The sequence below is a fragment of the Mesoplodon bidens genome (genome assembly GCF_964165515.1).
Source record: "Mesoplodon bidens genome assembly, contig: HAP1_SCAFFOLD_120, whole genome shotgun sequence".
Lineage (NCBI taxonomy): Eukaryota > Metazoa > Chordata > Mammalia > Artiodactyla > Ziphiidae > Mesoplodon > Mesoplodon bidens.
The window spans coordinates 1,518,210-1,540,238 of NW_027671363.1; the positions used below are offsets into that span (position 1 = coordinate 1,518,210).

Consider the following 22,029-nt stretch of genomic DNA (forward strand, 5'->3'; position numbering starts at 1 on the left):
CACAGCACATATATCCCAAATTCATTATGGTTGTACCAATAGCATCACCTCACAGAAGCATCACCACAGCAACATTTACAAGTCACTGTGGCAACAAAGCACCTTCACCACTGTTGAGCCATGCCCAGTGAGGCCTAAACAAGGTGAGGGTTCTGAGTCGCTGCAAGGCTCCCCAGGATTAAAATCCCCTTCTCTGTAGCTTAAGTATAATAGCACCTCCAGTCAGGGCTAACCTTGTTCAAAGTTACACCCGCTACAGAAGGAGTGCAGGTGATCTCTGTTCCAAAGTAGTTTACAAACATGCAGGTGCTCAGCTGGAAGAGTTCCCTGAGCAAAGAAGTTTCATGAAGCCCCTTGACTGAGGCTTCCTCCAGCTCCTGGCCAGGCACTGCCACTGAGCAGGTCCTAGGCCTGTCCCAGCCAAGTGGCTGGCAAGGGAGATGGTTACTCCAAGTTTGAGAAGGAAGGGACCAATGCCTCCTTGCCCCGCCCCATCTTCAAATGCCACTGAGGGTTCCTAGTGATGAACTTCCAAGTCTGAGGAACCTCCAAACTCATTTGGTGAACTTCCAAAATAAAAATTTCACTCAGCCACCCACGTGATCATAAAGAATAAATGAGTATCTCAGCCACTGTGTTTTCAAGTTAATTTCTTTTTTAAACAAGCCCCTAGCAACAAGATGCACCCGCACCAGGACAACCAGGGCCGCGCAAACAGCACCCACCACCTTGGAAGCTCCTGGGCCCTCCATGGGTAGGGGCTGCCTCAGAAGGGGGAAGGCATCTTGAAGGCATCCTGGACCCTCTCTGTGACCCCTGCCCGCCCCAAATCCCCGCCCCAGCTCCCATGTGCTCACAGCTCGGCTCTCGGCCACACTGACACCCATGAGAAGGACCTGAGCCCATATCAGCTCAAGACATGATGGCCCAAGAACAAGAAGGCCCGTTCATATCCAGCTGAATGTAATGAACACCTGCTGGGCCTTGGACGTGGAGGCCGCAGTAAGAACAGTGGCCCCTTCAGGTGACTCTCCAATAAAAGGAATCAGGGCTCCTCAGAGAAATGACTGATTCTAGGACTGGGGCAGGAAATACACAAAATGAGCCTGGAGCACCTTGTGGTACCAGAAAGTCAGGAAGTGTTAAACACACACACAAACATGCATGCTAAACACATATACACACAGATACACAGACACACACAAACTCACACACCCCAAAGGGAGTATGTCAAAGGAGCACAGGCGCCAAAAGCAAAAGCTCCCAATGGCCAAAGCTGGAACAATTCAAACAACAAAATAAAGTAGTATTGGATTATAACCCAAAGGATAAAATAGATATCCACGAGTCTATACTGATATAAATAAATATCAATAATTGAATAAATTAATATTTGGGGGGAAATAGACAACGCTGCGTGGAAGAATTCCAAATACTTTATGTACATACTCTGTCCTCAAGGAGGTGGATCATAACTCTCCACTCTTTGGGTTTGTGCTTCACATAGTGACTTCCTTCCAACAAGTGTAGTGTGGAAGGGGTGGAGGAGTGACTTTTCAGTGGAGAAATCTGAGACACGACCTCAGCCAGGTTATCAAGGTCAACATCAACAGTCAAATCACGTTGATAGCATGTACCCTTGATAAGATGTTATAAAAAAGGCACTTTATCTGGTTGTCCTCCCAATAAACCATAATCCCAGTCTTACCATGAGAAAAGCATTGGACAGTTTACATTAGTGAGGTATGCTACAAAACACTTGATCACTGCTCCTCAAAACCGTCAAGGTTGGGGCTTCCCTGGTGGCGCAGTGGTTGAGAGTCCACCTGCCAATGCAGGGGACACGGGTTCGAGCACTGGCCTGGGAAGATCCCACATGTCAGGGAGCAACTAAGCCCGTGAGCCACAACTACTGAGCCCATGTGCTGCAACTACGGAGGCCCAGGCGCCTACAGCCCGTGCTCCACAGCGAGAGAGGCCACTTCAATCAGAGGCCGGTGCACTGCAACGAAGAGTAACCCCCGCTCTCCGCAACTAGAGAAAGCCCGCGCGCAGCAACGAACACCCAACACAGCCAAAAATAAATAAATAAATACATAAATAAATAAAAAACTGTCAAGGTTATCAAAAACAAGAAAAGCCTGAGAAACTACCACAGCCCAGAGGAGCCTAAGGGGGCTTGATAACTAAATGTAATGTGGTGTCCTGGATGGAAGCCTGAAATGGAATTAAGGACACTAGGCAAAAGCCAAGGGAATCTGAATAAAGTACAGACTCTGGTTAATATTATTGTATTAATATTGGCTCATTAATTGTAAAAAAGGTACCACACTAGTGTACGGTGTCAATAATAGAGGAAATTGGGAATGAGATATATAAGAACTCTGTATTATCCCCTTAATTTTTCTGTATATCTATAACCATTCTAAAATAGATATAGTCTATTAGATAAAACAAAAAAGGTAATGATGATTTGATTGTGACATCAGAGTAGTGATACTTTGAGATATCTATAAAACTGCCTTAGGAAATTGTCTGTGATATCTGCTGGGGATATAGTCACAGGTACTCCTAATATTATTGTGGTTTGTTGTCTGCATTTAGATTTAAAGGACATGTTAAATACTAAATTGCAGTTAGAGGTTAGTGAAATTAAAGATGTAATATTCCCATCCAGATTCCACATACACTTTGATACATATTAAGAATCCCCTGCTCTTTGGTGAGGTCTAATTTTATGAAAGTGAAACACAGAGAGATGAATTAGGTTGTTCCAGCTTTTAAAAAGCCCGCATTCTAGGGTCAAGAATTCTTACTGAGCCTTGTTGAAACTGTTTGCTACACTACCTCCTAATTTTGGAACTGCTAAACAGAGAGTTGGGAAGGCTTCCTAGAGTAAAAGTACTGCCTTGGCCTTGTGCAATTATACTGTTTAGGTTGCTGGACAAATCCAAGGATAAAACTGGCCTGGACCTAGTGATGGGCAATTCCAAAAGCAAGCTGAATGTGAGAAGTTCACTCACAGAGAACCCTAGTGTCAAAGAGCCTCTCTACTTGGGAATGGCTCAACACTGGGAAAATAAACCCTGGTTCAGCTGTAAAGAGAGCACATCCTTGGCCTTTTTTCCCCCTTAAATCCGGAAACTGATGATCTGGTCAGCTTAGGAGAGGGACGGAGGGAAGGAGGGAGGGAGGAAGATGAGAGAGAGAGAGAAACCTGTTAAGAGCTGGTGCCAATTTAAAGAGAGAAGGAAAGGGCTTATTATATACGTATATGCTAATATGATTCTTAAAGCCAATTCTGATCAATCCTTCGGGAAAGAAAGAGATGCAGCCATCTGTTAATGTGGCTTCAGCTTCTTCGTTTTCAAATGTTACAGCTGTCACCAGACCAGCCATTCCACTTGGGGCGAGGCCAGGGGGTTAGAGGGGGAACATCTGTCCACTAAGGACACCACTAAACAGCAACCAAATCTTGGGGCGACCCCTCTCTCTTTCCTCGAGTGCTTTCGCTAGCCGGTCCTACTTCCCCACTCCTTTGGGAGTTTCCTGTTTCATTACGTAGGCAAGAGGGCGAGAGGTCCCAGCTTTCCTAATTGTGAGTGGTTTGGCTGGGTGTGTACGTGCGAGTAACTGTGTGTGTGTGGGGGGGGAAGTGGAGCTCGCTACAAGGGGCTTAGAAAAACTAGTCGCCAATTTAAAATATTTTCGGAGTGTTTGAATGATATCTTAAGAGCTAATCCCACTCTCAAATTCAGCGAAATGAACAATACAGATAAGGAAGATGAAGAGGGTGGAAAACCCACACAGCGGAATGGAGCCGTCCATGCCGCGGGAGTGACAGGGGAGCGCTCAGAGGAAAGGCGCTCTGCAGGGAAAGTCCCTCTGGCTCTTCTCTCTCGGTCCACCAGCCGGCGACGCTTCTTCTGTAAAAGCATTCCTAGAAAATAACCCTACAACCGGGAAGGGTAGCGATCGTTGAGCGCAGTTCCCAGGAGCCGGTGCCCGCAGCCGGGAGAGGCCCCTCTCCCCCCGCGGCTGGCGCGGAATGTGGCGATCCGGCCAGGGGCGGGGGATGACTTCCGGCGGCCGGAGCTCAGCGCCGGGAGCAGCTGCTGCAGCTGGCAGGTGGGGTGGGGGCCGGCCGAGCTGACCACACACAGACCCGGCGCGGCGGCACTGCGGCCCCGGGGCAGCCGGCGCCGGGGACATGCGCTGATTCGATCCCTCCGCAGAAGGTAAGCAGCCCGGCTATTATTAGCCTCGGCCACACTGCGCGGTGCTTTCTGCTTGGTTAGTAATGGGGTTTGTAATACAGAGGGAAGAAGGGGAATATCCCTGCCGCCTTCTGCAATGGGAAAAGGAGCAACAACTGAAATTGAAATGTTAATCAGCCAAGTGCTTGAGATTATTGGAGGAGCGGTGTTACTGGGCAAACAAAGAAGGCGGTCAGCCTCTGTAATCTTAAGATAATCAACCATTGCTGTGCTACATCGCTTAGATATTGAAGAGGATTCCGAATGTAAAATAATTTGAGTTGCACTTTTACGTTGCTACCTTCAACCTTCGCTTGGTTAATTTGTGGTTTACGAGCAGCAGGTTCTTGTCAGCAGCCTGGAGAAGTAATCGGAAATCTTCCTTCTCCTTTTGCGTTCCTCAGCCTCCTCCCTTTCCAGTTATCAGAATGGGTCTGCACATTTCAACGTCAAACATCCACTTCAATACTGAACCTTTAGAAAGAATCTCAAATTAGAGGAGAAATTTACCTCCTGGAGTTCAGCTTGGGTTGAGCAGCACTTGTCCCCACTTCTCCCTTCATTTACCATCTTCTCTTGTCAATCATCTCACTGATCCCCCCCGCCCCGGGGATGCTGTGCTCATTAACAAACCAGCTCTTGTCAGCTCCTGTCCACCACCTGTGTTCCGTGACTGATTTTTCAAGGACCCAGAAAGGGCATTGCCTTATACCACGTTTGGACTGTTATCTGTGTCCTTCCCCAAAATGCATGGCATGAAAAATCCTTTAAGCCCAGTACCAATATGGTTTCCGATAACTCCCTTCATTGTAGTCACTGCAGCTACCAGATGGGTTTCAAGGACAGCAGAATCTATTGGGGTGTGAGAAAGAGGGCTCTACCTACATATTTTGTGCATAAGAATAGGTGGAAGTAGAAATGCAAATGTCAGTCTATCCCGTTTTTCTTGAAGGTTTTTTAGTCCAGCTAGGTTGTGAGACACCTAGCTGGGTAGGGTATGGGGCAAGTCCTCCTGCAAAAGCAAGCAGTGTGTTTGTCCTAGGATTCCCCCAATAACCTCAAAAGAGTTTCCAGAGAGACTTTTCCCACAGGCAGTCAGAAAGCCAGGGGAGGTGGCCAAGGTAAACCTCAGGTTATTTGGGCATCCTCAAGTTAGTCTCCCCTTTTAGGGGTTCTGACCTAGGATTTCCCCACAAACGCTTTGCTCCTGAGCTCAAGTACCCATTCTTGTTGCTCACCTAGGGATGTACAATTGAATGATATTCTGTGAAATGGTGAAGATTGCTATGGTGGGGATTGCAAATGTGCCACTTCACCAACAGAGAACAGTTGTAATAAGCCAGACTGTGTGGTGTCTGTGTGCCAATATTCCATTTAAAAAGAGATTTGTTATCTTTAAATCTGAAATTAAAGAGACAGTTTGACTCAAAAGGCCATGGATTTTATTTTAAGAAATTAAAATAGGAGATCAATAAAAAAGAGGGCCAGGGTTTATAGCTAAACTTCTTACTTTTTTTTTTTTTTTTTTTGGTACACGGGCCTCTCACTGTTGTGGCCTCTCCCGTTGCGGAGCACAGGCTCCGGACGCGCAGGTTCAGCGGCCATGGCTCACGGGCCCAGTCGCTCCGCGGCATGTGGGATTTCCCCGGACTGGGGCACGAACCCGTGTCCCCTGCATCGGCAGACGGACTCTCAACCACTGCGCCTCCAGGGAAGCCCCTTACCTTCTTTTTTAAATATTGCTTTAGAACAAGATACTGGTTCTGAAAAATCATGTTACTTCTATTATATATCGTTATTGTTTTTCTGATTACAAATTCTCTATTTATAAATACACTTTGGAAAGACTTGAGTTGGTTTCTTTGTCTCTATCTTCAGTATATGAGGCAGAAGGAGTGGAGGCAGGTGGGCAAATCCCACTCCAAATGGCCCACTCAGAGAACTGTTCCCCAGACCATGCAAAGCTCTGGACCGAAATTGTTTTGGCTGGTTGTTATTATTATCTTTAAATGTGGTTTGGGTTTGAAATATTAAATTTTCAATATTCTAAAATTTTGACTCAGGCACACCAAGTAAAAGAGAGAACAAAGAACAAGAATAGCAAAACTATTTTCCACCTTTCTTACCTAATTGTAAAATATTTAATTATATGAATAATTATTCTGAATAATAAGTGAAAAACATTAAAATAATAATTCATTTTTAAGAAAGTAGCCCAAGGTTTATGAAATACAGGTTAGTGCAATTGATCTTAAGTACAGTAAAAATTTCTGTAATTTTAAAAGGTGTTTTTATGTTGAGTATTAGTACATGAAAATATGCTAATGATGGTTAGAAATTGAAATGTCTGTTACTTGGTTTCTGAAGAAACTGAATTCTTTGGCAAGAAATGGGTCAGGATTAGGGGACTGGAGCCGCCAAAGCCGGCATCATACCTGCCAGTGATTTTATAGGTGAGATGAATGCATTAAGTTATGGATTAGGGTTGGAGAAGCCTTCTGGGGAAGAAAGAAAACAAGATAGAAAATAGAATTTGTTATTTTAGTGCAACTAAGATAATTAAATTTAAGTTATTTCTGAGTTTGGACTTTGTTATATTTCAACAATTTCTGAGGAAAGTTTCTAAATTCAAAGCCCTAGGTAGAAATAGTTGTATGATTTCCTATCCGAAACTGATTTATGACTCTATTTCCTTTGTTAAAAACGTTTCCCAGAGAAAGGCAAAATTAATTGCCCGGTGTTAAGGAGGAGGAGTAATACCAAATAGAAGGATGTACGCTATTAGTTGCTAAATGAACTGTGGGAACTTTTTTGTAGATTTGACAAGATAGAATTGAAATCAATCTGTTGCTTTCCAATCACGTAAAAAAAAAAATTTAGTCTGGTGGGTGGTCGGTGTTATCAGTAATTTAAGACTTGAGTACCGATTTAGGATTCAAAGTTGCCTCTCCTTACAAAAGGCATTTTCTGGTGCTGCATTACTGCCATTAGCTACAATTGAAAGAGACTTATCCTGAGATTTTGAAAAACAGAAAAAGAAATAGTAGAATTAATAAGGCTTTGCCTCCACTGAGAATGGGTAGAAAAAGTGCTATTTTGAAAGTTATCAATGGCCTCTTAATTGCCAGATTTCTACGCTGTTTCAACCTGCTCTTTATGTCTTTATTTTTAAGTTCTCTTCTAAGTTCTTTTTTAAAATTTTTACTGCTTAGTGTTTTATTCACTAAAATAGCATTTTTAATTGAAGTAGAGTTGATGTGTAATATTATATAAGTTACAGGTGTAAAATATAGTGACTCACAATGTTTAAAGGTTATACTCCATTTATAGTTATTATAAAATATTGGCTATATTTTCTGTGCTATGCAATATATCCTTATAGCTCATTTTATAATAATAGTTTGTACCTCCTAATCTCCTATCCCTATATTGTTCTTTTTTTTAAATTAAATACTTGTGTTCAAAAGTATTATTAATAAGTAATATATAAAGAGATATCTCTTTATCTAGTTTCTCAGTAATCCCCTTAAATTACCTCATGACCAGCCTAGAACAAGTGCTGTTTATTTCTAGTTTGTGCCTCATGATATCACGACTATATGTCTTCATTTGTTCCTTTCACTCACCCTGCTACACGTTGAAACCTTGCTCACAGCATACACTGCCTCTTCCATGAACCCTTCCCCATACCCACCTTCCTTCTCATTTCAGATGTGTTTCTCCCTTGTCTAAATTCCTATGGCACTTTCTATTTTGGTCTATCCTTTAGTTTGAACATGATTTGCTGTTGTAAAATAACCCTAGAGAGCAGAGTCTTTGACTAACAACTTTGTATTACCTGCAACTCATAATACAGTGCCTAGCTATGTATATGCAAAGTAGATGTTCAGCAGTTTGATGTTAGTGAAGAAATTAGCTATTATTTTCCAGGGGTGTATATCCACCTACTCTGATATCCAAGTTAGGCTCTAAATAATGTGTGCAAGTACGTTTTAGTTTAAAATCCCTATATAATAATATAGTGAAAGTACATTCAAACAGTTATATTCAACAAAAGTTATTGTGAGCTTACATGCCCTTAAGTGGATATTGGCTCATCCGTATCAAAAAGCATAGTAAGCATTACAAAAGAAAACTTCAAAGAAGACATTGTACCAGCTTTCAGTATGCTTTCATTCTACTGAAAACAAGTAAGCAGGGGAAGATGTCTTGCATAAGTAAGTACTAGTCTTAAAGCGCTCTGCTAGGTACTTTCATCTATGGTGTATAATTTCATCCTTCTACTATATGCTAATTTTACGCTGAGACTCAGAGATCTTACCTAAATGGCAGAGATTCTTTCCACATTCACATGCTGTTCTTTGAAGTGTTAACGAGTGAAGGAAAACTATAAAACATAATCAGAGTAGTTTAAAATGGTTTTGTGATCAGGCTTTCCAGTGCTTTTTAAACTTTTGGGTCTTAACATCCCCTTTAATAATTCAATAAAGGCTATGCATCCACTCCCCAAGTACATACACAACACACACACACAGAATTTTGCCTGTAATTGCAGGTGTTTGCGGACCTAATACAGCCCTCCTTTGCAAATGCTTTAAGGACACCTACGCTGGGCTCAGTTTTTCTTTTTGCTTGTTCTATGCTTAATATTTATTTTTGCACCTATTAAAATTAAACAAATTGTTATCTGTTATAGTTGAGGTATAAACCTAAGCAGCTTCGTACTTTACAACTTTTCTTTTTGCATTTTTGTATTCTGTCCTTCTCTCTCACACGAACACACACATTTATATAAATGAGATCAAATAATACTTTTCTGTGAAGAGAATGCTTAGAATTTATTCTTAACAATTTTTCTATATATCACACGTCAGTGTTAGCTATAGTCATCATGTTGTACATTATGTCCATAGTATGTATTTATCTTACAATTGGAAGCTTGTACCTTTGACCGTCTTCCTCCAATTTCCCCTCCTCTGACCCTCTGTCTCCTGTAACCACAGGTCTGATCTCTTTTTCTATGATTGTTTTCTTTTTTTCTAGATTCCACACATAAGTGAGATCATATAGTGTTTGCCTTTCTTTCTCTGACTTATTTAACTTAGCATAAAGCCTTCAAGGTCCATTTCTGTTGTCTCAACTGGTAGCATTTCTTTGTTTTCTTACAGATGAATAATATTTCAGTGTGTGTGTGTGTGTATACCTATAATATGTATATACCTATAAATATATAAAACAACCTCTTTACCCATTTGTCCATCAATGGGCACTTAGATTGTTTCCATGTCTTGGCTATTATAAATAATGCTGCTATGAACATGGGGGTGCAGATATCTTTTTGAGTTAGTGTTTTCATTTTCTTTGGATATATTCCTAGAAGTGGAGTTGCTAGATATATGTAGTTCTAGTGTTAATTTTTGAGGATCCTCCATACTGTTTTCCATACTGGCTTTACCAATTTACAATCCCACCAACAGCACAAGAGTTCCCTTTTCTCCACATCCTCATGAGCATTTGTTATCTTTTGACATTTTTGAGGATGACTGTTCTAACAGGTGTGAAGTAATATCTCAATGTGGTTTTTTTTTTTTTTTTTTTTTTTTTGCGGTACGCGGGCCTCTCACTGCTGTGGCCTCTCCCGTTGCGGAGCACAGGCTCCGGATGCGCAGGCTCAGCGGCCATGGCTCACGGGCCCAGCCGCTCCGCGGCACGCGGGATCCTCCCAGAGCGGGGCACGAACCCGTGTCCCCTGCATCGGCAGGCGGACTCCCAACCACTGCGCCACCAGGGAAGCCCTCAATGTGGTTTTAATGTGCATTTCCCTAATGACTAGTGGTATTGAGCATCTTTTCATGTACCTGTTGGCTTTTCGTGTGTCTTCTTTGGAGGAATGTCTATTCGGGTCCTTTGCTCATTTTTTTAATTGGGTAATTTTTTTTTTTTTGCTATTGATTTGTATGAATTTTAAATTTATTTTGGATATTAACCATTATCAGATATATGGTTTACAAATATGTTTTTCCCATTCTATAGGTTGTCTTTTCAATCAGTTTGTTGATTTGTTTTTGGTTTTGTTTTTGTTTGCTGTGCAGAAGCTTTTTAGTTTGATGTAGTTCCATTTGTTTATTTTTTATTTTATCGTTTGTGTTTTCAGTGTCATATCCAAAAAGTCATTACCAAACCCATGTAATGAGCTTTATTCCTATGTTTTCTTCTGGCAGTTGCATAGTTTCAGGTCTTACATTTGAGTCTTTAATCCAATTCAAGTTAGTTTTGTGAGTGGTATAAGATATTGGTCCAATTTCATTCTTTTACATGTGAATATCCAATTATCCCAGGGTTCCCTTGTATGTAACTTCTCTCTTTTCTCTTGCTGGTCTTAAAATTCTTTCTTTGTTTTTGACTTTTGATGATTTAATTGCAATGTGTCTCAGAGTAGCCCTATTTGAGTTCAACCTGTTTGGGCTTGTTTGGGCTTCATGGATATGGATGTCCATTTCTCATCCTAGGTTTGGGAAGGTTTCATCCATTATTGCTTTAAATATACTTTTTTTCCCTTTCTCTCTCTCTTTTCTTTTTCTGGAATTCCCATAACATGAACATTGTTTACTTTATTGTGTCCCATAATTTCCATAGGCTTTCTTCACTCTTTTTATTCTTTTCCTTTTTGTTCCTTTCACTGGGTAATTTCTAAAGTTCTATCCTCCAGTTTGCTGATTCTTTCTTCTGCATGGTCGAATCTACCTTTGAAACTTTCTATTGACTTCTTCAGTTCAGTTATTGTATTTTTAAAATCTAGTGCTCCTGTTTTTTTGATGTTGCTATTTCCTTGTCAAACTTCTTGTCTTGTTCATGCATTGTTTTCCTAATTTCACTTAGCTGTCTGTGCTTTCTTGTAGTTCACTAAACTTCCTTAGGAGTATTATTCTGAATTCTTTGCCAGTTCATAGATATTCTTTTTTTTTTTTTTTTTTTGCAGTGTGTGGGCCTCTCGCTGTTGTGGCCTCTCCCGTTGCGGAGCACAGGCTCCGGACGTGCAGGCTCAGCGGCCATGGCTCATGGGCCCAGCCCGCTCTGCGGCATGTGGGATCCTCCTGGACCAGGGTACGAACCCGCGTCCCCTGCATCGGCAGGCGGACTCTCAACCACTGCGCCACCAGGGAAGCCCAGATCTTCATTTTTTTAAGGTCAGTTATTGGAGTTTTATTACTTTCCTTTGGTGGTGTCATATTTGCCTAATTTTTGTGATCCTTGATTCCTTACATTGGTATCTGCATATGTGAATAATTGGGCTCTTCCTCCAGACTTTACTGGGTATTATATTCAGTAGTAGTAGTACATGGGGCTATGAATTAGTTTCCTGGCAGAGAATCAGAGCTTGTATAGGACCTGGCTCTGGACAGGACCCAGAGCCTGTATAGTTCATTGTTTGGGAACCCAAATCAGGCCAGAGTGTGCACTTAATTCCCTGGTCAGGTGAGGGCACTGGTTTTGCCCTGCAGATGGTGGAGGCTGTGTTGTCTGTTCAAGTGCCACTGTATCTAGGGCTGTTTAATGGGCTGTACATCTTCCCATGTTCTCTGGTTAGGTTCCCCAGTTGGACATGCTGAAGGCTGTATTCAGTGATGAGTAGGGCTATGAATTAGATTTCCTGCCTGGGTGCAGCAGGAGAAGCAGCTCTAAAGCCAGTAAAGCTCTTTGTTGTCTTAACTCAAGCTGATCCATACTCCACGTTCTGTGGCTGAACAAGGCCACTGGCTTGGCTTTGCAGACTATCAGCTCTGCCTATACCCTTCTCTAGGTTTGAGCACTGCTGGGCCGCACAGTTTCTAGGAGTTGTCACCAATCCTTCTAGTCAGATGGGCCAGGAAGACACTCTCCACAGCAGATGGGATGGGACTAGTCCCAGTTCCTTTGCCTGGGTGGGATGAGGAGGGGCCGCCCCAGGCTACTCTTAATTTCTCAAACAGGCTCCCCAGTTGGGAGGAGCTGGGAGCTCCTCTCAGCCTTGGATATGAATTAATCTCCGTGCCTGTGCATGGTACCGGATCCCTCCACACTTGATACTGGCTCTGCTTTGTACCAGAGCCAGTGATGAGCTCTGGCTGCCTGCCTCTTGGCTGGAGCACGACTGGGCCAAATAGCTTCCAGGATTTATTGCCAGCCCTTTTGGTCAGATGGCCAGAAGACACTGTCCACAGTGGGTGGGCTGTGACTCTGCTCTTTCCCTGGGTATGGTCAAACCAGGTTCAAGGGCCAGATGCGTATCAGGTGGATCTGTACCCTGAGTTCCCTGGTTGTAGTGCCCCGCCAACCTGGCTCTGTAGATAAGCAAAGATGCCCGTTGTGATCCCTACTTGGGCACTGCAGGTATGAATTCCATCTGTCACAATCCATGTGCTGGCTGTTGCATGCCCCTTCCCCCTTCATCACAGTCCAACTTTTAGTGGTCAAACCCTGCAGATTCCCCTGCAATCCCAGTGGAGCAGATTAGAGCAGTGGCTCCCACAAAGCAACCCCAATGCTAGTGGTGGTGCTTGCTGTCCCCCAGTTCTCTTCTACTGGAGGAACCAGAGGTTCACGGGAGACCTCACCCATGGTGCTCCACTGGCCTGGGGGAGGGGCAGTGTGGTCAACATGTAGCTCCTTCTCTCACCCTTCTAATGCAGTCTGTCTTGGTCTCTGTGGTGCACGGGGGTGCTTCAGCCTCACCTCCATGTTCTAGGATTCTCTCAAATAGTGTCCTGTTGCCAAATAATTGTTAGTTGTTCCTCCTGTGGGGAACGCGGAGCCAGGAATGACCTTGGTGATGTCACCCCACTCTGGGCTTACTTTGACAATATGTGTGTCCTTTATAGCCCAGACATTTCTGGTACTTGAAATGAGGTTCTCCTTTTATTGTTCTCCCTGCTTTAGGACCTAAAATGGGAGCTCTTCCTTAGCACTGGCACAAAGGCTGCTGAGATGACTAGGAAGCAAGTGCCAAGGAGGATAGTGAATCAAAGAACCTTGATTCATGGAAAAGGAATCCCAGAAGGAGCTCTAAACATTACACACTCCAAAGGATTTATTCAGGGTTTTCCAATCGAAATCATTTTTACAAAAAAGAAACAGTTCTCAGACTTCGAGTAGTATACTGCCAAGTATGTGGAAGAACATTGCCAGCAGTTGAGTGGTGTGGTCTGCTTTGAAATATATTCAGTTTTCTTAGGATGGACATATGTCTACTTCAAAGTTACTATTTCTTTCTAGTAATGCTGTCTACAGTAATATATTTGCTTTTGCCAAGTTAAGAAAACAATGACATCCCTCCCAGGTTCTAAAACAATTACCAGCATAAAAATACATTAAAATTTTTCGCTGATACTTAAGGAAACCAGTACTAGCTAGCATTCCTACTGATGCTAGTATTCAAAGAGAGGCGTGACAAAACCATTAATCTGGAAAACACCGGGTTGGAAAGATGGAGAGAAAGAACTCAAGAGGACTACTTAAGCTGTTGCTTTCTTTACATGTCCCCAAATATGATAATAACCATATAAGCTCCTAAAATAAGTGCAATTTTATGCAAACTTCATAGTATGCCTAGTAGGAGGTAAATTTTTACTTTACTTTATATTTTGGTAAAATGTCCCATAATGTAAAATTTACCATTTTAACCATTTTTAAGTGTATCATTTATTGGTATTAAGTACATTCACAATGTTGAGCAACCATTACCATTATCCATTTTAAGACCTTTCTTATTATCCCAAACAGAAACTGTACGCACTAAACAATAACCCCTTATTTCTCCCCTCCCCTTAGCCTCTGGTTAACTCTATTCTATCTTCTGGGTTTATAATTTGCCTATTCTAACTACCTCATATAAGTGGAATCATACAATAGTTGTCCTTTTGTGTCTGGCTTCTTTCACTTAACATAATGTTTTCAAAGTTTATGCATGTTATAGCACATAGCAGCATTTCATTCCTTTTTAAAGCCATACAATGTATAGTGATTTTTAGTTGCAAAACACTTTTAGTACATTGTGTTTCTATTATATTAATGATATCTAGCATATATCACTACCATATTGCCTTTAGTAGATGCCCAGTAATGTGTACTATGAGTGAGCCATAATTTCATTCAGTCAAAACCCATTGATAAACATTTATTAAGTTCCAAACAGTTTTATGATTTCAAGAAATGTGGTAATGGACATAGAGGTTCATGTCTTTATGTACTGGAGCCTTTACTTTTGATGGAAGAATTCTTGGAGTGGCATGGAATGGTATTTTGGGGTCAGAGATTATGCAGAAACATTTATAATTTGAATACATACATTGACTATAAAAACCATCAACTTCTTCAACAGATAATATTCCTGTATTTTATGTAACCATTTATGACTATGTTAAAAATGAATGCAAGTAATATAAGGGAATCCACTTAATGTGATTTGAGCAAGGAAACATTCTCACTTTTTTCATTTCTAGTTCATGGAAGAAAATTCCTATACACAAGTATTGAAATATTTCAAGTCTCTGGATCACACATTTCATCATTTCAAAAATATTACAGAGTACATCACGGATGTCAGTCAAGTCTTGTAACAACAGTGTAGAAAACTAGTAACATTTATAGCTAGTTTTTTTTTAAGCTTCAGCAATGGATCAATTCTCTCCAGCCTAATCTGTAATTTTAATTAGATTAATTTTTAAAATAAAAAAGATTCATTTTTAATTTAAAAGTATTTTTAGTTCATATTTATGTACCTGCATTATGGTAAATCTTTTATTTGGTTGTATTTTTTCTTAGTTTCTCTTTAGAGTATCTTTTAAAATTTATTTTTAAACAGAATAATTAAAGCCCAAAGATGAGAATGTCTCACTTAAGCTAAACTAAAGAATGTTGGAATAGCTGAAGTATGAACACAATTGGCACAACTTTTCACTACCCTCCTTAGAAGAAGACTGTTTTGATTTGCATGGTCCAAGAAAGGAGAAACAGATAACTTGCTAGGGATTGCATCCTGCTTTACTTAAATTAGACATTAACAGGCTAAAAAGGCAAGGATGAAGCAACATGTTTATAACATATTTTTGAAAAGCTACTTAAAGGTGAAGGGGGCTTCCCTGGTGGCGCAGTGGTTGAGAGTCCGCCTGCTGCTGCAGGGGACACGGGTTCGTGCCCCGGTCTGGGAAGATCCCACATGCCACGGAGCGGCTGGGCCTGTGAGCCATGGCCGCTGAGCCTGCGCGTCTGGAGCCTGTGCTCCGCAACGGGAGAGGCCACAACACTGAGAGGCCTGTGTACCGCAAAAAATAAAAAAAGGTGGGGAGGGGGCTTTTTTAAGGATATAGGGGTGAGTGCCTCATAAAAACTGGGAGCTGAAAGAGAGCCTGGCATCGAAATAGAACTGGTAAGCCATCAGATCTCAGGCATCATCTCTTTTACACACACACAAGCATGCACACATGCACACACAGGCCGTATCTCCTCTCTGTGTCTCTGTGTGGCTCCCCTGATCTCTGCTCTCTCCAGTCATGTGACAGGAAGGAATGACCTCATGGTCCCCCAGTTCAAAGGACAAGCCCAGGAAGCAAGTAGCATCTTAGAACCCATAACCCAAATCCTGGGAGTGACCATCTTAAAAGCCCAGCCCGTGCCAAGTGCCCGATCAGCTATGACCAGGGACAGAGTCATACACATGGCTGCCTGGATCCAGGAGTAGTGCTCAGAAAAGGGTTAGACAGACCCCCTAGAGTATGCTGCATTTTACCCTCCTAAGACATCAGAGACATAAGGCATTCAGTTCAGTAACAGCTTTTCGAGAGAAAGTCCATCCCAATGAAATTGCCTATAATCAGAAACTGCTGGTTCAAAAAAAGATGCAAATGTCAGAAGAAAACGTTATCTGTGTATCTGGAAGAGTGTACACCAAAATGTGAATAAGGTTACCTGTGGGTAGTTTGATAATGGTGGATCATTTTACCTTCGTTTTGCTCACGTCTATGTGTGTATATAAATACTTTTTACAACAAAGATTTTTTTTTGAGTAAAAAAAAATGCCATTTGAGAAATATTTGGGGATCTCCCTACAATTATAGAGTTTGGGCATTTGTTGCTCTTGCTTGTTGTAGGTTGGAGCCAGAAAAGGCACCCCAAAGATGGACCAAGGAAGGGAGATGCTGAAGAGAGAAATGTCCAGCAAATCCAGCCAGAGCCTTCTGTTTTCTAAACCTGGTGGAAGGAACTAGAAACGTCGTTCCGCTGGGCCTCGCGTGATCCTCCATGAGTCAGTGTAACTCTTCTGCGTCAAACTACTAAGATGCTTTTTTAGGACATTAAAGGTTGCTACCCTAGTGTGTTGCTTCCTAGACTGGTATTTTTCACAATACTGTATTTTGGAGTGTGTGAGGAGAGGGGTTCTTTTCACAGATATTATGAATGTAAACATACGCAGGCATATGAAGAATAAGTTTGAAATTCAGACTCCTAGGCCTGGTCGATGCAATTATGTGTTTGGGTAGTGACAAACCCAAATGTCACACCTCCAAGGAGCTCTGAGAAGCCCGCAGTTGAGAAAACCCAGGGCGTGTACTGGGGCCACAGGACAGAATGGTAACCTCAGGGCTGTTGGGGCCATGGTATAGTGCATTTATATCTGAATTGATTATAATAAGTGTGAACAGCAACCAGTTTTATCGCTTCCATAACAGTGAGTCATGTTTATATGGCGCTCTGCGGTGTTCAAAACACTTCTCGTCTAATCCTCTCTCAAGCCCTGGGAGGTAAATAGCATTATGTTCCCCATTTTACAAATGAGGAAGCTGAGGCCCAGAGAGGTTAAATGGCCCGTCTAAAGTCACACAGCTAGTAAATTCAAGAATTGGGTCTGGAACCCAGGTTTCTAACGCCATCTCACGCTGCCCATTCTGCCGCACCAAGACAGCCCAGTAGGTCAAGTCCCAGGCCATCAGGACAGACCAAGTACCCAGTCATCAAAGAACACACACTGCCCAGGTGGACACACCCCTTTCCCGTGGTGTTTGAAGAGACCCTCATTTTTGCCTTCTCTCCAGCCATCTGTTCTCTCCCTGCCTTTCTTGTACGGCCAGAGACCACCAAATAAAACAGGAGGAAGAGCCAGAAGCCATGAATATCATTTATTTTTTATTTTTAAAAAGCCACAATAAAAGTATTTTGATATTTTAAAACCAAATGCATTCTTTATACTGATTAAAACTAGAAGGAAATGGGAAAAATGATTTGCACGATCTTCCACTAAAGGTACTTCTTACACAGTGAGAAGGGTGAGCATCACCTGACCTTAAAAATAATCTTGAAAATCCCAGCAGTTTTCCATAAAGAACATATTACTTATACTGTACCATATCCCCCAAATCCAAAACAGCAATCTCCAGCACCAGAAAAGATCACTTGGTCAGGCAGTAGTTAAGTAGCTGGCTCATGTTTGGAAGCCAAATTGTGTGGGAAAAAAACTACTTTGGTTGAATACAAATATTTGAATTTGCATAAGTTAAATGTAATGCCTATGTGACTCCACTGTATTTGAGGTCTTTCAAAGGACGTGTTAATCTTTACCGTATCAACATTGCAACCCACAATGGCAATGTCCTTTCTTCACTCCTTGAACTAGATGGTTCTTTAGGTGTCTCCTCAGCCACACACCCCTTTCTCTGAGAATGCACATTCCCCAACCAGGTTTACCCTACCTACTGCTGCTCTCTTGGCCACACCTGACTGGCTGATCAGTAGATATTCTACCCAAGCCAGACCAATCAGGTTTCTCTTCTAACCCAAGCTGGGCCAATCAGCACCTGTGCCCTTGATATTTGGAAGTGGGACACGGAGTTACCACACAGGTCATTAAGGGTCCGGAGCTGAAAGTCTTGATGCAGTTCCCAGCTGGGGTGGCCATTTCTCCCACTGTGTTTGGAGAAACAAAGCCAGTCTTAGAAAGAGATGGCCAGGATAGATAAGCAACAGGTAGAGACAAGAAACCAAGACGCAGGGAATTCCCTGGCAGTCCACCCTGCCCTTTCACTGCCAAGGGCCCGGACTCAATCCCTGGTCAGTTAGCTAGGATCGCATAAGCCACACTGTGTGGCAAAAAAAAAAAAGAAGAAGAATCCAAGACGACCCCCAGAGAGACAGTGCAGCAGACACTACAAGCCCCTTAGTCATTGCCTCCCTCTACTGTATAAGCAGCACGCGAAATGCCCTCATTTCCCAGCCTCCCTTGCAGCTAGACCTGGCTGTGTTGTTCAGTTCTGGCCAGTGACATGCAGGTGAAGGCCCTGGGCAGGGCTTCCCTTCTGGAATTAAAGGCAAGGCTTTGCTAGGAGAAAGTTTTTCTCTTTGTCCCTTTGCATTGTCTCCTTTTCCTCTCCTGGAGCTCGGTCTTGGAGCTGGAACAGCCATGTTGGGGATCACCAGGTAACAAGCAAGAGACCAAAGCCCACCTCAAAGGACAATGGAGTGGAATGACATGAAAAGCCTGGGTGGGAGCCTAGTGGCATCACTGTGCTCTGCACTGTACCTGAACTGCCTACCTCTGTACATCCTGTTGTATAAATAAATCAATCCTCTCAGTTTCAGCCACTGTAGTCAGATGTACCTGTTTGTGCTGTGGAGCCAACGACTCAAAAGTTAGTGACTTAAAATGGCAACTATTAGTTCTCATGATTCCAGGCGTCAAGCTGGCCACTTGTACTGGTCTGGTTGGTTTGGCTGGGGCTCGTTTAGGGTGGCTTCGTGTACATGCCTGCCTGGTCATTGCCAGGCAAGCTGGGTTAGGACAGTGGTTCTCAACTGGGGGCGATTTTGCCACCCAGGGGGCATTTGGCAATGTCTGGACACACTTTGGTTGTTAAACTGGGGTGGGGGTGATCCTATCCTCTAGGGGTAGAGGCCAGGGATGCTGCTAAACATCCTGCAGTGCACAGAACAGCTGCCCACAACCAAGACTTGTTTGATCCAATATGTCAATAGTACCGAGAATGAGAAACCCTGGTCTAGAAAGGCCTCAGCTGGGACGTCTGATTCTGCCTGGTGTGGTCCCTCATCACCCAGCATGCCAGACCAGGCCACGTGTGGTGGGTACAGGTTTCCAAGAGCAACAGGAGAGAGAAAGCCCCAAAGCACACTTTTCAAGTCTCCACCTGCCATGTGTTTGCCAACATCTCATCAGACAAAGCAAGCCACATGGCTAGAGTTCATTTGGGAGGGGCTCCAAATTTTTACCATCTACCCACATCCAGGTTTCTGTTATTTAAAGCTGAAGGCAGCGCGCGCGCAGAGCGTTAACGGGCGGGGGCGGGGGTGTGGAGTTGGGAGGACAACTGGGCCTCCTGGTAGCCTCCCTGAGTTCAACCAATCCAGTGAGGAGAAGCCGTGGGCGGGGCGAGCTCCGCTGCCAGAGCGGCGTGAAAAATTTCCCAAGGCAGAGCGAAAACCTTTCCTGAGCGACTGAGCATGCCCGCTGGTGAAAGGTCCAGCCCAACTTTCACCACATCCCAGACACCAGAGGGACTTTTCTGAAACCCAGAGAATTGACCATGTCCTCAGAGAGCTTAAAAATCTTCCATGGCTCCCCCATGCCTCCTCAGGAAAAGAAGATCACACTTCAGTGGGTTTTTTATGCTTCATCCTCAACCAATTTCTTCAGCCACGTCTCCCGCTACTTTTGCAAGAACTCTTTTGCTCCACGGATGTTGCAAACTTGCAGCTTCTCATACATACCATGTTCTCTGTGCACACAGGTTCACCAACCTGCGATTCTCTGCCCAGGCCCTCTCTACTAGGATAATTGCATCTGGGCTTTCTAGGTCTATGAAAACAGTCATGCTTCATCCCTCTGGCATAGTTCTTGTTTTTTGTTTTTTTGTTTTTTTGTTTTTTTTGCATCTTTGTTGGAGTGTAGTTGCTTTACAATGGTGTGTCGGTTTCTGCTTTGTGGCAGGGTGAATCAGTTATGCATGTGCATGTGTTCCCATGTCTCTTCCCTCTTGTGTCTCCCTCCCACCCGCCCTCCCTGTCCCACCTCTCTAGGTGGTCGCGGGGCGCCGAGCTGATCTCCCTGTGCTGTGCGGCTGCTTCCCACTAGCTATCTATTTTATGTTTGCTGGTGTATATGTGTCCATGGCATAGCTCTTCGTATTCTGTGTTGTGAATATACTCTATGTGCTCACATGTCTTACCTTCACTAGAATGTGAGCTACTTGAGGGCAGGGGTCTTGGCATATTTTATACCTGTATGGAACTCTAAGACCTAGCAGGGTGCCTGGCACAGGATAGATACTCAATAATTGCTTATTGCAAAAATGAATGGATTATGAGCTCCATGAAGGGAAAAAAAAAAAAAAAACTGAAGGCATTCCAACTGATGCAGAAAGTTGCCCTGATTCCTGATGACTTTCTGGTTCCTAGTTTCTTTTCTTGGAAAGGCCCATTCCAATGCCTGCCCTTGGGTTCCACTAGGACGTTTTGTATCACTCAAGATTCTCTGGTTGCAACCAACAGAAATCTCCTGTGGCTAACTTAAACAGAAAAGGAGTTTCCTGAAAGGAAATGCGGAAGGTTAGAGAATCAAAGGGCAAGCAAAGCTGAGGAGTCTGAACAGGCAGGAGCCATCTTTTCTTCCCCGTAGATGTCCCCTTTTTTGCTTCAGCCGGTTTGAGTTTCTGTTATTTGCAACCAAAATGGCATTTACTAAGACGCTCTGCACAGCCCCAACTGGTAGCTCTGAGAAGCTACCAGCGACCTTTCTTTCCCCTGACGTTGTACCAAGGGACAGCAAGGTACCTGCATTCCCACCCCCCCCGAACTCCCAATCTTCTGATCCCCCAAGAAGCTAAGCCAAACAACTTCCTTCCACCCTTGCCAATGGGGGCCCATTTGGATTCGTGACTTTGCAGATAAGGTGCCCTTCTCCAGCAACTTGGCAGAGCCAGCAGTGCCTGCTGTTGTGGAAACTGGGGTCATGAAGTGTCTACGGAAGAAAACAGCTTCCCCTGGATCCGTGTTGCAAAGTGTGTTCCTGGTAAGTGGAGTGGTTTCCAATTTTTACGGTCTTAGGAATGAAAGCAATACACTAACGATGAGAAGAAACCCAAAATCTGCTAATGCATTTATTTTTTATTATTATTATTATTTTTAAAGTTATGGCTGCATTGGGTCTTTGTTGCTGCTCCCGGGCTTTCTCTAGTTGTGGCGAGCAGGGGCTACTCTTTGTTGCGTTGCGTGGGCTTCTCATTCCATGGCCTTCTCTTGTTGCGGAGCACAGGCTCTAGGCATGGAGGCTTCAGTAGTTGTGGGTCGCAGGCTCAAGGACGCAGGCTCAGTAGTTGTGGCGCACGGGCTTAGTTGCTCCGCGGCATGTAGGATCTTCCTGGACCAGGGCTCGAGCCAGTGTCCCCTGCATTGGCAGGCGAATTCTTAACCACTGCACCACCAGGGAAGCCCCTCATTTACTCTTAATGCTTCCCCCTGTTGAGGACAAACAGGAGAAATAAGAAAGGGCAGGGCTTCCTTGGTGGCGCAGTGGTTGAGAGTCCGCCTGCCAGTGCAGGGGACACGGGTTCATGCTCCGGTCCGGGAGGATCCCACATAACACCGAGCGGCTGGGCCCGTGAGCCATGGCTGCAGAGCCTGTGCGTCCAGAGCCTGTGCTCCGCAGCGGTAGAGGCCGCAACAGTGAGAGACCCACGTACCGAAAAGAAAAGAAAAAAAAAAAGGGCAATAGCAAGGTTCCAAATGAGCTGAG

The 22,029-nt window shown here is 43.5% G+C and overlaps 1 protein-coding gene and 1 long non-coding RNA gene across 3 annotated transcripts in view; both read left to right on the top strand.

Annotated features, from left to right (window-relative positions):
- LOC308611498 (uncharacterized protein) overlaps positions 1-22,029 on the top strand; it is a 192,446-nt gene that overhangs the window by 152,424 nt on the left and 17,993 nt on the right. The gene's annotated exons all lie outside the window — the stretch shown is intronic.
- Positions 3,981-13,847, top strand: LOC308611528. Its single transcript, XR_014014939.1, has 3 exons — positions 3,981-4,238; positions 11,236-11,443; positions 13,173-13,847. It is a non-coding gene; the product is annotated as an uncharacterized lncRNA (long non-coding RNA).